Here is a 15,244-nt window from a genome sequence, read left to right on the forward strand (position 1 = left end):
TTTATTTCGGAAGAATCTTGCTTCAGAGAGAATATGGTGCGTGTATATTTTCTAATCGCTAGGTGTCAGTACACTCGCTGGCTGTTACCTAGCGTGCCGCGGGCTTGCTATTTGCTACAAACAACTGCGCCTTTGACACAAGTTTACAATAACGATAAGAGCGCGGCCAGTCAACAGCATTGAAACGTGTGAAGAGGCTTTCCAGACAAGTAGCAGTGAGTTTTTGTTCTTTTTCCTAGCATTATTTTCCTTTAATGACTATTATCAGCAGTCTAATAGGCTGCATTCCCACTAATTTGCAAATATATTTTGACTGGCCTCGGGCAGCGACGCCTTTGTAGTCAAGGACATGGCGGGTAGACCGGTAGCTCGCCGTGATCGTATAGTGGTTAGTACTCTGCGTTGTGGCCGCAGCAACCCCGGTTCGAATCCGGGTCACGGAAAGGTGAGAGTGCTGAGTCTATATATACACGTTTTAATCATGATTGCTGAGTGCTCTCCACCCGTGTTAATTATCTGAACGTGCTTCTCCCGAACTTTGTTAATAAAACATCATATTCTGTGCCAGGAGGAGTTCCATCAACTCATTGTCGCCTACTTAGGCAGTTTATAATTGGATAAGCTGGACAAGCTTTGGTTTGTTTTGTTTGTGTATTTGTATTCCATGTTTCTTAGAACTTAAAACATAATTGTAATTAAATTAATTTTAGCATTCTGTGGCAGGAGCTGTTCCCTCAACACACTGTCGCCTTATGAGGCAGTTTATAATTGCATTACTTCTATTTATTTATTTATTTATTTATTGAAAGAATTTCTTATTTTAAGGAAGTAAATGAAAGCAATTGCAAACAATAACTTAATGAAAATGTTTACAACTTGTAATGTTTACAACTGTTTATTTGTGTTTTTGTGATCCATGTTTCTTAGAACTTAAAACATAACTCTAAATTAATTAATTTTAACATTAATATTCTGTGCCTGGAGGTGTTCCCTTCAACACGTTGCCTTATGAGGCAGTTTATAATTGCATTACTTTTTTTTATTTATTTATTGAAACACTTGCAACAATAACTTTTGAATGCAATGTCTAATTGGATGTAAATAAAGCATTGTTAATATACTTAAGTTGTGAGTGAGTGAGTTATTTTCATGGAAATAATAGTAATTATAATTAATATTAATAATAGTTTGATTAAAGCATTTTGGCCAAATAACCCAACAGATTCGTTTTTTGAAACCCAATTTATTGGGTAAAACTAGTTACCTAATTTATTGGGTTAAAATAACCCAACAATAGGTCGGTGCTATATCAACCCACCATTGGATTAGCTGTTGGGTTGATTTTAACCCAACTTTTTTAAGTGAGTATTGGTTGGAATTTAGACTACATATTAGTGACAAAGCATGGAAGTCACTGGTTTTATTCCAATATCACACTGGTTTTTCAAGCTACTGGGGTGTCCAAATTGTTGATTGTTCATCAAAATATATAAAAAAAAAATTCTTGAATATTCTTAGAAACACATAATTACAATTACCTCAAGGAGAACATTCCTGACTTCAGTATCAGGTATATTCTCAATTGGTGCCTCAATGGTCTTAACTTTACCAACCAGGTACTGGTAGAAGCTTGGGGAAAAGCATCGAGGCCCTGGACCACCATGTACAATGGAGACGGCAACCATTCTTCCAACATGGAAATACTCATCACCTTCTGCAGCTAACAATGGCAATGTTCCACGGTTAGTTCAAATTGATTTATAATACTGTCAAAATGTGACAAAAAGTGAATTACCTTTGCTATCAAATGACAGGTATTTGCCATCTTCTTTGCCTTCAAAAAATCGACTGGTTTTAATGGCGTCCATCAAGAGTGTCAGAAATTCCCGTGTAGGCCCTCCTGTGTCCACAGCCTCCTCTGTTTGCCCGATGTCATCAGTGAATTTGACCAAAAGGCTACAGGTGGGGTCAAATGAGGAACGTTTGAATCCCCTCAGAGCACCATCCCAGACATTAGCACGGTTTATATTTAACCTGCTACAGCTTTTTGTGTTAATGTTGTATGACAGATTTGACAGAACGTCTGCAGCCGTCAGTCCAATATCTGCGTCTCTGCAACACAAGAAAGAGAAACATTAACACTGCCTTTTATTTGGATAATTAAAATATAAATCTTTTATGGTCCCATTACAGTGAGAACACCATATGTGTGTGATGAAATGTGATGGGCATAAGCATGAAGCACACATTGCAAGCTTTCAATAATTTCTGCCAGATTTTGTTTCGGTTTAGGGGTAAGTAAAAAAATATATACAATTTGAATATTTGCTTTAATAATTGTATGGCAACAGAAACCAGGTAAAATGCCAAATGTAGCTTGAACTATGTAATATATCTGAGGAAACAAACAAAAAAAAACAACAAAGGTTGACAGCATTATTTCTATCAAAGTACCTGTCTTCCTCCTGAAAATTGTCTACGTCCTCAACATCAGAGCAACTGCTGTCAATGACAACTGGTGCATAGATCTTGGTATATGTGCTGTGGATTAAAGGAACAATGAAATACTAAAACAAGATGGTTGTGAAATTACAGTAAAAAAGTGTTATACTTGGTACTGTAATGCATTACATTCAGCAGTCAATATTTCATGCTAAACCCAGAGCCAAAAGTATTAGTGCAATGAACGAACAATTTGAATCCATTGTGACTTACTTGTAGAAGTCACATGATGTGGTGTTTTTGGGTCCTGGTCCTGCTCCATTGGCCTGTTTATGAAAGTAGAGATAACACCAAACAAATTAACAATAATTACATCATTAACATAAACTTAATAACATTACAGAATAATAAATACTTGCCCATCAGATGGCCTGGACACTGTTGGTGGACATTGTTTTGGTAAACTAAAACAAACAAATAATTTGAATAATTTAATTTAAATCATAATATAGATATTTGTTAATATGATTTAAAGAGCACAACATGCTCGATCTATTCCTTCTCGCAATTGAAAGAAAAAATAAATGAATGCTGTGAAATACGTGGATAATCAAAAACCACTAGCACAGGTCTCAAATTAGCGGGAGAAACTTACATTTTCAGTGGAAGGCTAGCAAATGCCTCATCATCGGATTCTGAAGAGGAGTCATCTCCATGACCTTGGAAAGAGAAAATGATGCATCATTATTAGGCTAGGTATATGCAAAATATATGGCAATTTTACAACCAGCTCAAATTAAATTAAGAACTCACTTAATTACCAACCATTATCAATTATTATTATTATTATTTTACATACATGTACTTCAATACTTACTCGAATCCTGAAGGGGGCAGATGTACAGTACGATCCTCTGGTAAGACTTTCCAATGGCCTCTTTATAATGTTCAAGGACAAAGGGTTTGTCTGTGCCTGGTATATTTTGTACCTGAGAGCCATCAGGATATACCAGGACATATTCTCCATCGTACATCATGTCTTGATTAAAATCTCGCTGTTTTTTTATAGCAGCTGGCAAAATTTGTTTTGATGACCACAGGGGTTCAACATTTAATGGCAAAGTTTTCCCTCTTATAGGTTTTAACCCATATTTTGTTCTGGTCATTATGCCAATTGAAATCTACAGAAATAAGAAAAGAAGAAAAACAAACATGTTTAAGACTGTGTGTACTGTGTAATAGTCACATTGTGACCTAAACGTCCATATTAGTTTACCTTGACCATAATGTTTGGTTTCTTTTTAGCCTTTGAAAAGGTCCTCCTCTCAGCCTCTTTAACTTCCCTGAACCTCATGAATTGACCTGCTCTTCCTTGGATACTTGTCTCATTCACTAACACACACACACACACACACACACACACACACACACACACACACACACACACACACACACACACACACACACACACACTGATTCATTATAGCTATGCTTTGTGATTGGTTGATAAATTGCCACCTTTCTGACAGCTAAAACCACGGGACAATTCAATGCAGCACAGTAACGTTAAAATGGGAGCACAGTAAGGGGATATTACCTGTAGGCCCACGGCCTAGGCTTGATGACGTGGATGGACACACCGTAAGGAACCCCACGTTCAGACCACACGACGGGCAAAACTTGGGAGCGTCCCCCAGTTGCTCGGCACAATACGGACAGAACATTTCAAACTAAAAATTAAATAAATAGTTCAGATATCAGGACAACATTGTACAAACGCCAGTAATGCATCTATTTAATGGCCAGACGCGAGCTAGCCAGCTAACTTAGTTTCCAGCTAACAACGTTGGCAGACTAATACGTTATGGGGACAATAACTTAATATTTTAAAAACACACAAAACCACTTCGGTATCAGAGCACATCGACAAGTCTGTCATAATGAAAGAGAAACACTTACCTCTTGAGACAACAAAAGCACAGCACACTGTAGGGTATGGACCAATCAGACACATACTAATTATTCATTATATACAAAGGTTTATGAAACTCCTCACACAGCCCAAATGAACAAACACAAGGGCAGAAACAGTGTCATGTTACAGGGCATGACAAGGAGATTTTACGACCTCCGAGGAATGTGGCCACATACTCAAGAGAGAGACTATGAAACAGAAACCCTCTTTAAAACAGACTTTGCTGCATTAATCATAGACTTACTGATCTATAAATGAACATGCATAAAACTGTGAAAGAAACAGTGTAAATGGTTTACTGTCTCGTGTACTATTAGGTATATATTATGGTATGTATCCTGGTATACAACAAACTAACGATCAATGTAACCTCACCTGTATAGTGCCTCCTACCTAACTAATCCTCATTTAATGACTCACACTTTGATGTACATCACCTTCTTCTAGAATGCAGTGTGGATGTGTTATAGCTATTTTAGCATTAATGAATGTATAATCTTCCTAGGGACAAAGATCCATAAATCAACTAAGAGCCACTTTCCCTCTCAGACATGTCCCCTTTCTGATTGGTCGAGTTCAACCCTTAGGGGAGGATCTTCTCCAGGCCTTATTAGAGACAGTCCACATGTGACCTCCCTCTCTTAGTTTTTCATCCAGCCGCAACACTGTTCTGGTGAGACTGGGGAGCCCCCTCCCCCTCCACGGGGGCCCCAGGGCCCAGCAGGCCTCGATTCCAACCAGATCCGGCCTCATGGAAAAGAGAGAAGACTCTCTCACAAAGAACCAAGGACAATCTCAGGAGTTTTGGAACAAAGACTCCAACCAACAAAGACTCCAACCAACAACGACTCCAATCACCCATCCTTCCGACTTCCTCACTTCTCCTGGGTGCTCGGCGTGGCCTCAACAGAGTCCCAGGCCTTGCCCAAACCAGCCATGCGGTCCTGGAGAAAGAGAACGCTCAACCAATTTCCACTTGACACTGCCGGAACCATCAACGACTTCAATTTTCAACAACTTCAAGAATTGTTCCCATTACAAATGCAAGTATTCAATTCAATGAAATGTGAAAATGAAATTCTGATGGTTCTTCTCATAGACCCTCTTCCGGTTTCTAATTTCATCCTATCACTAACCTATTTATGTATTCATGTGTGTATGTTGTTTAGTTTATTTATATTCATATAAATATCTATATTTAGTTAATAAAACTTGTACATAATATGTATTTGGTTCTGTTTTGCTTGCAATACAAGTCACTTTACGATCACGGTTTTTGCTACTGGCTCAAAGTACAAGTACAGGCGAAGAAATAATTATTCTTCGGTGGCCATGGAAGATACCCTTTTCTTAGAATAAATTAATAATCAAAAGAGTTCGTTGGAAGAACTGATTAATTGATTGTAATATTAATTCAGCCACATCAAGTTAATCCAATTAACTGACCCAAATATTTATAATTAATAATAACAAGATATTATTGATTATTAATATTTCCAAAAAGCTGAGTTCCTTACAACACATTCAGAAAATAGCGCTAAGACAACCGGATGGATGCGGGTCCGTCACTGATTATGGCCCCCCCGGAAACATTTCCGTTGTGTTTTTGCAGTTTGCAGTTCGTTTCCCTATTTGCTCGTGCTGCGAATATTTGCAGCGAATGTGAAATCGACAAAGTTGTTTTCTGAATTTGCATGTGTTTTCTGAATTTGTATGTGTTTTCTGAATTTGTATGTGTTTTCTGAATATGTAGTTGTTGTGGCGTTGTTTGCATGTGTTTTCTGAATTTGTATGTGTTTTCTGAATTTGTATGTGTTTTCTGAATATGTAGTTGTTGTGGCGTTGTTTGCATGTGTTTTCTGAATTTGTATGTGTTTTCTGATTATGTAGTTGTTGTGGGGTTTGTATGTGTTGTGACCCTTCTCGGCCACCGTACTTTACAAATATGAATATATAATTCATGAAAATCTTTCTGGATTTTGTCTTTCAGATCAGCTGAAACCATAGCAGAGATTGCTTTCCATTTCTCCCAGCTGAGACAGAATTTAGATGTATTGTAACTGGAGGTTCCAAAAACATTTCAGACACAAGTATTGAGAGTTTCAGATATTCCCTCTTTCTTCAACAGAGCCCTGAATGCCCCTCGGGTTTTGGAAATAATCCCCTAACCTCTTTCATGATGTAATCAGCTATTTTCCTGACCTGCTACCTCTTTTAGACTTTTTATCCCAACACATTGTAGAAGGTTCAGCAAGTGGCGCTGTGGCTTATTTTGTCAAAGCGCCTGTCTTGTAAACAGGAGATCCTGGGTTCGAATCCCAGCAGTGCCTATGCCACAGGATGTGGGCACCGCTCACTTAATCTTTTACATATGTAAATCTTTGCATGCTGAACAGTGTGCATCTGCACAAAATGTGGAAATCTAAGAAATGATGTGCATGCAATAGCGTCTTAAAGTTTGTCTTTTGTGGCTCTGTGGCACAATGGATAGCGCATTGGACTTCTAGATTGTGAATGGAGATATTCAAAGGTTGTGGGTTCGAGTCCCACCAGAGTCGTGCGTACCCTCTTTTGCTCAGATGTCTTTGTGTTGGACAAGCATATGCTTAAAACTTGAATCCACAAACTACTTCAGAAGCATACCCTTCACGTTCTGCTTATTTCCCTCTTTGGACACACCCAACTCAGATCACAGAGTACTCTACTAATTAACTTAAGTCACCTATTTAAATAAGAATAGGTTGAAATCCACTGGCCTAGGCCAAAATCTGCAACAACCTATTGTTGGCCACCTACCTAGAAAAAAAAGAAGAAAAAAAAACACGCTTTCCATTTCTCCAAGCTGAAACAGCATTTAGATGTATCGTAACTGGAGGTTCCCGAAACATTTGAGACACGAGTACTGAGAGTTTCGATCCAGAAATAAATGGCTTGAGATATTCCCTTGTCCCTCAACAGAAGCCTGCACACCTTTCAGGTTTTGGAAATAACCCTGTAACTTCAAAGGGACCTATTCATGATGTAATCAGCTATTCTCCTGACATGCTACCTCTTTTAGACTTTGTATACAAAAGCATCGAACCAGTGACATTAACTGGCGCTGTGGCTTAGTTGGTCAAAGCGCCTGTCTAGTAAACAGGAGATCCTGGATTTGAATCCCAGCAGTGCCTATGCCACAGGATGTGGGCACCGCTCACTTAATCTTTTACATATGTAAATCTTTGCATGCTGAACAGTGTGCATCTGCACAAAATGTGGAAATCTAAGAAGAGATGTGGATGCAATAGCATCTTAAAGCTTGTCTTTTGTGGCTCTGTGGCGCAATGGATAGCGCATTGGACTTCTAGATTGTGAGTGGAGATATTCAAAGGTTGTGGGTTCGAGTCCCACCAGAGTCGTGCATACCCTCTTTTGCTCAGATGTCTTTGTGTTGGACAAGCATATGCCTAAAACTTGAATCCACAAACTACTTCAGAAGCATACCCTTCACGTTCTGCTTATTTCCCTTATTGGACACACCCAACTCAGATCACAGAGTACTCTACTAATTAACTTAAGTCACCTATTTAAATAAGAATAGGTTGAAATCCACTGGCCTAGGCCAAAATCTGCAACAACCTATTGTTGGCCACCTACCTAGAAAAAAAAGAAGAAAAAAAAAAACACGCTTTCCATTTCTCCAAGCTGAAACAGCATTTAGATGTATCGTAACTGGAGGTTCCCGAAACATTTGAGACACGAGTACTGAGAGTTTCGATCCAGAAATAAATGGCTTGAGATATTCCTTTGTCCCTCAACAGAAGCCTGCACACCTTTCAGGTTTTGGAAATAATCCTGTAACTTCAAAGGGACCTATTCATGATGTAATCAGCTATTCTCCTGACGTGCTACCTCTTTTAGACTTTGTATACAAAAGCATCAAGGAAGTGACAGTAACTGGCTCTGTGGCTTAGTTGGTTAAAGCGCCTGTCTAGTAAACAGGAGATCCTGGGTTCGAATCACAGCAGTGTCTTATCTGTGGCTTCAGAGAGTAGTCATTCAATCATCTCTGATGTGAAAGTCTTGGCAGGAAAGACAATCTGGTATTTTCGGTTGCAAATGAAGGTTTTAAAAAGTGTGCCGTTTTTTGGGTCCCACCAGAGTCACGAATGGTGTCCCTTTGCACAGACGTCTTTACCAGACTGACATTTGCTTAAAGCTGGGGTTTTCCAACTTTTTCAGAAGCCTACGCAGCACATTTTTCTTCTTTTCCTTATTGAGCACACCCAAGTCAGATCGTCCAGTACGTTACTTATCAATCAATTATTTGATTCACCTGTATTAAATGAGAGAGATAATAAAAAAATATATATATGTGGTGCAGATGCGCTTCAAGAATGGTTTGCAAGCTCCTGGCTTAGGCCTGAAATCTGCTACTACCGATTGATATGGTCAAGCCTATGGATATTTGTACAAACAAAGTCTTTACATATATGAAGAATAATACATGGATATCTTTCTGGATTTTGCCCTTTCATATCAGAAGAAGGCTCAGGAAACATTTTAGGCATGACTATCGAGAGTGTAGAGCCAAAATTAAATGAGTTCAGACATTCCCTTGAGGCGTGAAAGGCCCTCGTGTTTTGGAAACAATCCTCTTACCTCTAAGGGACCTCGTTCATGACGTGATCAGCTGTTTTCCTGATGTGGTACCTCTTTTAGACTTGTTTTACCAACAAATTTCACAGTATCTGGCGCTGTGGCTTAGCTGGTCAAAGCGCCTGTCTCGTAAACAGGAGATCCTGGGTTCAAATCCCAGCAGTGCCTTTGGCACAGGATATGGGAGTGCTTAACCTTTTCACATATGTAAGTCTTTGCATGACGAACTGTGTTTACCTGCACAAAACTGGAAAAACCCTGAAGTGTGTCATTTTATGGTACAATGGATAGAACTTTGGACTTCTAGGATGCGAATGGAGAAATTCCCTGGTTGTGAGTCCCACCAGAATAGTCAGTGGCCTCTTTTGCTCTGATGTCTCTGTGAGTCAGACATATGCTTAAAACTTGAATCCACAAACTACTTCAGAAGCATACCCTTCACGTTCTGCTTATTTCCCTTATTGGACACACCCAACTCAGATCACAGAGTACTCTACTAATTAACTTAAGTCACCTATTTAAATAAGAATAGGTTGAAATCCACTGGCCTAGGCCAAAATCTGCAACAACCTATTGTTGCCCACCTACCTAGAAGAAAAAGAAGAAAAAAAAGCTGAAGCTGAAACAGCATTTAGATGTATCGTAACTGGAGGTTCCCGAGACATTTGAGACACGAGTACTGAGAGTTTCGATCCAGAAATAAATGGCTTGAGATATTCCCTTGTCCCTCAACAGAAGCCTGCACACATTTCAGGTTTTGGAAATAATCCTGTAGCTTCAAAGGGACCTATTCATTATGTAATCAGCTATTCTCCTGACATGCTACCTCTTTTAGACTTTGTATACAAAAGCATCGAACCAGTGACAGTAGCTGGCGCTGTGGATTAGTTGGTCAAAGCGCCTGTCTAGTAAACAGGAGATCCTGGGTTCGAATCCCAGCAGTCCCTAATCTGTGGCTTCTAAGAGTAGTCATTTAACCTTCTCTGATGTGAAAGCTTAAAGCTTGTCTTTTGTGGCTCTGTGGCGCAATGGATAGCGCATTGGACTTCTAGATTGTGAATGGAGATATTCAAAGGTTGTGGGTTTGTCATATGGGTAATTAATAAATAAAAACGTATCGATACAAGGCCCCCACTCCAGAGCATTTTTTCACACACCGGCTTGTCTTGTGGATGTCTTGTGGATGCCATACCACCTTTGGAAGGTCAGGCTGTGCTGTCCTGTGTGTGGAGAATCAGGGTGTTCTGGTTAACCTCCACCAGCTGCATGGATGTTCCTCCCATCACCAAGCTGTTGCCCAGTACAAGCTACCTTATCCTGCGATAGTCCTGCAGGATCAGAGACAACCTTGACAGGGCTCCCTTGCCTTTTCTTTTGGGGCTTGGGTGGACAGTGCAAAGTCTGATGAAGATGGTCTCCAGCAGACGGCAACAGTCAGGCCACTGAGCAGGTGCGCTGCTTGCACCCAGCACACATCTGTTGGTGCTCTCTACACCAGGGTGAGTGGGCTTCTTCGGGACCTTGAAGCGTCCACTCAGCAGTCTCTTTCGGCATCGACTGTCATACACCACCCGTTCCTTGTCCCGGTCATCCAGGTTCTGCCAAAGAGCAATTATGGTGTTGGCTTCCTGGTTGGTCAGGCTGAGGGCTGTGTGGTCCCGGAGATCCACCAGATATTCTGCCAGCTGGTTCACATGTTGATAACCCGGGATATTTTGGTAGTCAACAGCCTATTAAAAAACACAAACATGCAATACAATTATTACATCACATCTGTCTAATGCATAATTCCATAACTGATTGTGTTATTTTCCTGTTTATCACCGTAAAGCACTGTATAGTACAAAGCAGAGAGCGCCATTCTTGACATTTTACAAAGCACCAAATAAATAAAGATGACTTGACTTGATGTGTATTTGCAGCTTACAAATGAATTTAGGCTGTACTTTTAAATGTAAAATATGTGGAAAGTCTGGATTTAAAGCACTGGATGTTAATTCATCATAATTATTCTAGTTAATTTGAAAGACATACAAAGGAGTAGTATTTACCATCTCTTTTTCATCATCATCCTGACCAGCATTCTCTGGCTCTGAGGGGAGAGTTGAAACAGATGTTTCAGAGGGAACAGGTGTGACAGCAGTCCCTGATGGTCCAGGTGATGAAGGAGACTGTGTGAGGACAAGTCTGGGGTCAGGGACCAGTGAAGGGGATGTGGAGCCCAGTACAGGTGTGGCACTGCTGGTGACCAGGGTGGAAGAACCCAGTGTCAGTGTGGAAGAGGGTGGTGACAGAACAGCCTCCGGATCTGCTATTGTGTGATCCTCGCTGATGTCACAGAAGCCCTCATCTTCATCTCGCTCCTCCACACTGAGGTCCTCAATGAGCTCTGCCGTCTGCTCAGAGTCAGGATTCATGTCCTGCAGTGCCTGACCAGTCTGCTGGAACAGATACTGCACTCCAATGAGCTCACCTGAAATAAAAACAATAAACAAACGGAAATTAAATAGAATGTTGTGTATCATATTTGATACATTAGGCTTTTGTAGTAGCTCATATAGTGTGAGAATATAGAGCTCATCGTCAAGGAGAAAAAAAACAAAACAGTTTTATTAAGAGGCCAAACACGTTTAATTATGGGGGCAAAACATGAAATGAAATGCAATACAATGATGATTGAGAGAAAAGTCTGATGATCATTTTGATATTTACATGTAACATGATTTTCTAATCAAGTGAACCCAAGCTGCTTCAGTCTAGTAACTAGTCATTAAATATTACTAACAATATAAAAGTTATTCTTACAATTACTTTATAAAATCAGTAAAGGTTTTACAATGAAAAGAAACGTGAAGCACGAGCTGAAGGTGGACACTTTTACAATTATACTAAAAGACTATAATCAATCAGACGACAGAGGGCATGTTTCCTAAAAATTTTTGATCATGTTGATCATTTAGAGTCCTTTAGAAACTTGCATATCAATTATGATACAATCGACTCTATAGGGTTAAATCTGACATATAGACGGAGGTTACACAGATATTGCAAGTTGATAAAATAAAAAATATATAAAACAATTCTCACCGGTGTAACATGCAGGGGGACAAAACGTGGGGACCACTTTCCTGCCAAACAGCTTTTCATAATTGCCGTTTACACAGTGAACAAGTTCTCCTGTGTAGCTGCGCAAAGCTGATGGCTCCGATGACAGGGAAGCAGCCTCCCGGTCCTGGTTCCACCGGTGTAGACCCTCCAGCAGATAAATCTGAAAGTTCAGACTGTTTGCACTGGTCCCTGTAAATAGACACAACAGTGTTTAGGAGGTGTTAAAGGAACACACAAAAACACTTAATGCTCTTTCTTTACACCTGCACAGTGTGTGTGACAAAGACAATACCTGGGATGAAACGGTTCAGGTGTAAATGAAAGGACTCGAGAGAAGTGGAGCCTCTGGCACATCTGTAGGTCTTCAGAAGCACGCCTCCCTTGTTTAGGCTCCCTGTCTCTGTATAGAGCACAACACCAGGGGGGTCTTGAATGCATTTCACATGCTTCTTCTGGACATTCCAGATGTGCTCCATCCTTTCTCGGTCCAGGAGAGGAACACCCAGGGAGTCTCTGCCCTTGCTGCTCAGGAGCTCTGTAAGCAGCCGCTCAAGGAGAAGGATGGTAGTCTCCTCTCCACAGGTCCTCCTCCGGCAATGGAGTGCCAGCTCATGCCTGGTAAGATGCTTGTTGACATCTTCATCTGTCAGCGCAGGCCAACCCTGGGATATCAACAGCTCTCTCTTTGCTTTGCGAAGCATAGAAAGATCAGCCGCATCCCACTCAAAAATGCACGCTGACAGCCGTGACATGAAGATGGGATACAGCTGATGGGCATCAGTTGTACACCCCATGGCAATCCTGCGCATAAAATGCCAGATGTCCAAGCGAATCATGAGATCAGGCCACCCTCTGAATCTGGTTTTCAGCTTGGTCTCACCCACATCAGTGCAGCAGCCACAGTCCACGTACAAAACAGCAGGTGGATCCACACTAGCCTGCTGGTACCTTTTCACCAGACCATCGACCATCATGTCCAGTCCTGCTCCTTCCTGTGCTGTCAGCACACTCATGAGCACCTGACCAAACTCATTGCCAACAGAGGTAAGCCAGAGTCCCGTTCCCCTTGCCGTCCCAGCCAGCTTCTTAGTGATCTGCAGTAGATGACAGGAAGCATGCAATGCAATGAAACATCACACCATGTAGAATATGATACTCATGCTCTGATAATGATATAACAGTAAACATCATAAATTAACAAAAATCCCCTGCTAACCTTTTTAGTGGAATCCATCTTCAAGACTGAACCATACGTAGATGTTATCCTTGCATGGATTTCATCCAGCCTTGTCAGGATGTCTTGGCTGTACACGGTGAGCAGCCACTTGCAGCTTGGGACCACTGTAGGCTCTGGGGGTTCCTGGAATTGTATTTGCAACACCCCGGGTCGTTTGAGGAAGTCCACACATTGGGTGGTGTACCGGGCCATACGCTGGAGCCACTCCTCACTGTGGTTCTCACGCAGCTGTTTGATGACCCGCGTGGGACTGTTGCCTAGGCCACGCTCACGCAGGAGCCGAATGACTCTCATATCACAGGCATACCTTAGGAAAAGCAAAATCCACACATTCATATATTTTACATAATTGATTTGTAAAGTATTTGCAAACATATGTGATGATGGGCTATCAACTGGATGTGGAATTAAAGTGTACTTACTTCCGCGTGAGGATGACCCGAAATTCAGAGCGATGGCCCAGATCCAGCTGTTGCAGGACAGTCTGACTCCAGGACACATGCGAGGCTTTACACTTGGTACAGATGAGGGTTTCTGTGACCATGTTGTACATCCTATCGATGTCCAGAACCTGCCGTGCCCTTTTGTGCAGACCGCCTCTAGTCTCCTGATGCTGCCCGCAGGCAGAATTGGGACAGAGAGCCTTGATCTTCCACAGCTTGTACGGCATCCACAGCAACAGAGCATGACAAAAAAATCTGTCTGGAGCTGGAGCCTGGTTGTAAATAAGTGCTGGCTGTGGTGGGTAATACCAGAGCTGTAGGTTGTCTCGAAGCTCTGGTTTTCCCTTGGGCCCCATTTTAAAAAGCCTGCTGGCAATCCACCTGTGATCCTCTGGTGGCAAAGTGTCCGACCACAAACGATGCAGTCGAACTGCAGATGCATCTTGCAGTAATGCCCCCGAAGGAGTAGTCTGTGAAGGAAAAAAACAAAACATTTAGTCTAGCAGGTCATTTATTTAATTACCGCTTTATCTATCCAAGACTACCCTCATATAAAATAGAAAATATTGGATGTCAAATACGTACTTAAGGTTATAGAATAAAATGTATACATTTGTTCCAATAGTTTTCAGAATTGTGTCAGCTGCTAGCACTAATTTGTGTGACTCTACTGAGTTGTGACAGTTAATATGCAAATTCAATTATTTTGGACCAATAAAATTTGAAATTACTTACCGAGACAACATGCAATGAAATATAATATATGTTGCATATATAACAAGAGAAAGAAACAGTCATAACTGTCCAATAATTTTAACTAATCCTAGATGGAATTATACAATACTGTTTAAAGGTCTATGTTCAGTAAGATTCTTTTTGTTTTTGAAATATGATTAAAATACAGTCAAAAACAGTAATAGTGGGAAATAATATTGCAATTTAGGATCGCCGCTTATTTGAATCTGTTTTCAAAAGTATTTACAGTTTTTTTCAATCGCTAACAAGCGCTTACCCATACTTCAGATACTTTTTCCTAAACTCTTAACACAGACTCACACCAACAAAACACAATTGGCCAAATGGATAATTTTCTTCTCAAGAACACATTTTGTTACAGATTTTTATGATTGTTTACACACTAAAATAAAAATGTCCACGCAATTTGCAAAATTCAACTCCAATGAGCAAAACCCCTCCACAGATTTGCACAACATTACACACAATGTCTGCTTTACCCTTTTAGCAAAACATTACAAACAGTGATTTGTAAAACTCTACACACATTTTCACACCTTAGACACAGATAAGGATTGTGAGGTTACTTCCTTGTCATTACAAAGCCCCGGATTGCCATTGACCACACTAATGAATGAATTGGATATGCACATCCATCAGGCGTGG

At 40.6% G+C, this 15,244-nt stretch overlaps 3 long non-coding RNA genes and 7 other non-coding genes across 10 annotated transcripts in view; 8 read left to right on the top strand and 2 right to left on the bottom strand.

The window, feature by feature from the left end:
- Positions 1-15,244, top strand: part of LOC143719415 (uncharacterized) — a 694,388-nt gene that overhangs the window by 146,811 nt on the left and 532,333 nt on the right. The window lies entirely within an intron of this gene.
- LOC143719411 (uncharacterized) lies at positions 1,583-2,820 on the bottom strand. Its single transcript, XR_013196502.1, has 4 exons — positions 2,716-2,820; positions 2,455-2,541; positions 1,796-2,112; positions 1,583-1,720 (listed from the first exon to the last, which is right to left on the bottom strand). It is a non-coding gene; the product is annotated as an uncharacterized LOC143719411 (long non-coding RNA).
- On the bottom strand, positions 2,996-4,143 carry LOC143719412 (uncharacterized). The gene is made up of 4 exons (XR_013196503.1): positions 4,040-4,143; positions 3,719-3,834; positions 3,320-3,623; positions 2,996-3,161 (listed from the first exon to the last, which is right to left on the bottom strand). It is a non-coding gene; the product is annotated as an uncharacterized LOC143719412 (long non-coding RNA).
- trnat-ugu (transfer RNA threonine (anticodon UGU)) lies at positions 6,674-6,747 on the top strand. The gene has a single exon. It is a non-coding gene; the product is annotated as a tRNA-Thr (tRNA).
- Positions 6,887-6,975, top strand: trnar-ucu (transfer RNA arginine (anticodon UCU)). Its single transcript is given in 2 exon segments — positions 6,887-6,923; positions 6,940-6,975. It is a non-coding gene; the product is annotated as a tRNA-Arg (tRNA).
- Positions 7,514-7,587, top strand: trnat-agu (transfer RNA threonine (anticodon AGU)). Its single transcript has one exon. It is a non-coding gene; the product is annotated as a tRNA-Thr (tRNA).
- trnar-ucu (transfer RNA arginine (anticodon UCU)) lies at positions 7,727-7,815 on the top strand. Its single transcript is given in 2 exon segments — positions 7,727-7,763; positions 7,780-7,815. It is a non-coding gene; the product is annotated as a tRNA-Arg (tRNA).
- trnat-agu (transfer RNA threonine (anticodon AGU)) lies at positions 8,356-8,429 on the top strand. The gene has a single exon. It is a non-coding gene; the product is annotated as a tRNA-Thr (tRNA).
- On the top strand, positions 9,150-9,223 carry trnat-cgu (transfer RNA threonine (anticodon CGU)). Its single transcript has one exon. It is a non-coding gene; the product is annotated as a tRNA-Thr (tRNA).
- trnat-agu (transfer RNA threonine (anticodon AGU)) lies at positions 9,929-10,002 on the top strand. Its single transcript has one exon. It is a non-coding gene; the product is annotated as a tRNA-Thr (tRNA).

This window comes from Siphateles boraxobius, unplaced genomic scaffold (assembly GCF_051911475.1).
Source record: "Siphateles boraxobius isolate OS27281-9 unplaced genomic scaffold, OSU_SipBor_1 63, whole genome shotgun sequence".
NCBI classification, from domain to species: Eukaryota; Metazoa; Chordata; class Actinopteri; order Cypriniformes; family Leuciscidae; genus Siphateles; species Siphateles boraxobius.